The sequence below is a fragment of the Pistacia vera genome, unplaced genomic scaffold (genome assembly GCF_008641045.1).
Source record: "Pistacia vera cultivar Batoury unplaced genomic scaffold, PisVer_v2 Contig642, whole genome shotgun sequence".
NCBI lineage: Eukaryota > Viridiplantae > Streptophyta > Magnoliopsida > Sapindales > Anacardiaceae > Pistacia > Pistacia vera.
The window spans coordinates 26,762-28,232 of NW_022196493.1; the positions used below are offsets into that span (position 1 = coordinate 26,762).

Genomic DNA, 1,471 nt, shown 5'->3' on the forward strand with positions numbered 1-1,471 from the left:
AGAATCATCATAATCAAGTTTAGAGATTAAAGAAACAATGGTTGAGTTTCCTCGTCCTATGAAGGAGTACGCACGTCCTACCATAGGAACGTCGCCATCATGCATAGTTCTTAATAATGCAGCAAGAAATTATAATCTTAAACATATTCACTTTCAAATGCTTCCATCTTTTCTTGGAGTAGCTTCAAAGGATCCTTTAACTTTTATTTGTGATTTTTATTCTACTATTTAGACTTTTCCTTTGCAAGGTTTGACAAAAGATCAATTATGGATTAGGTGTTTTCCATACACGTTAAAGGACATAGCAAAGACATGGTATATGACTTTGGCTCTAGCTTCACTTACCACATGGGATGCAGTCTACAATAAATTCATAGGTAAATTTTATTCTCATGCCAAGACTACTAAATTGTGAGGTAAGATTGCTACTTTTACCCAAATTGAAGGTGAACCATTCCATGAAGCTTGGGAACGTTTTAAATTGGTTTTAGTTCAATGTCCACATCATAGATATCCTTTAGAGTTACTGAACTAATTTTTCTATGATGGACTGACACAGGCTTGTCAAGCCATAGTTAATAATGCTACAGGTGGTGCTGTGGGAGAAAAGACTGCACAAGAGACTTATGATTTGTATGAGATGCTAGGAGCCAACTCATAGCAGAAAAAGTGTTAGAGGAAAATCAAGAGGGATATATGAAGTAAATACTAACACTGATTTGGCTATGCAGGTTTCAGAATTGACCAAGCAAATGAAAATTATGTGCAACATGATGATGGGACAAGGACTAAGAATTTCCAACAAGGTATGTGCTATTTGTGGTATTGTTGGTCATGCAACTACCGTTTGTTCTTCTTGTGGAAATTTTCTAGTGTTTGTTGAAATATGATGAATTCCTACAACCCAAGGCCTCATGATCCTTGTTTGAATACTTATAATTTGGGTTGGAGGACACATCCCAATTTTTCTTGGAGCAACAATCAGCAACAAGCAAACTCTAATAATCAACTGCAGAAGCCCTCATTGGAAGAGACATTGAATAATTTTATTCAAGTTTAAATATTGAAAACTTCCTGAAACTTTGATGCTTTGAGTTTAAGGATCAACTTCCCATTTGTTATATTTATCTAACAATGTCTAGATGGGCACTCAAACGCGGGCAATTAATTTCTACTTGACAGATAAAATGAAAGACAAATAAGTGTAGAAAATAGACAAATCATATCCAAGTTTAGTGAAATTAGAGGTCTTGTAATCAATTACCTAGTAGATTTCAAAACCAGAGTCTTCACATGTATATATTGCAACCTGCATAAGTGGTTCAACATCTAAACGGAGTTATAATGCTTGATATCCTAAAGGGCTGACCTATGTGAAGCCTTGACCTCCCTAATAGTATATGGCTGCCTCTTTGAGTTATCTCAAGCATATAAGACATTCTTCATGGATAATGCATTATAACTAATTAAC

At 35.1% G+C, this 1,471-nt stretch overlaps 1 non-coding gene across 1 annotated transcript; it reads right to left on the reverse strand.

Moving 5' to 3' along the window:
* Window positions 1–406: 406 nt before the first annotated feature.
* Window positions 407–514, reverse strand: LOC116111545. The gene has a single exon (XR_004125090.1). It is a non-coding gene; the product is annotated as a small nucleolar RNA R71 (small nucleolar RNA).
* Between the last annotated feature and the right edge of the window lie 957 nt (window positions 515–1,471).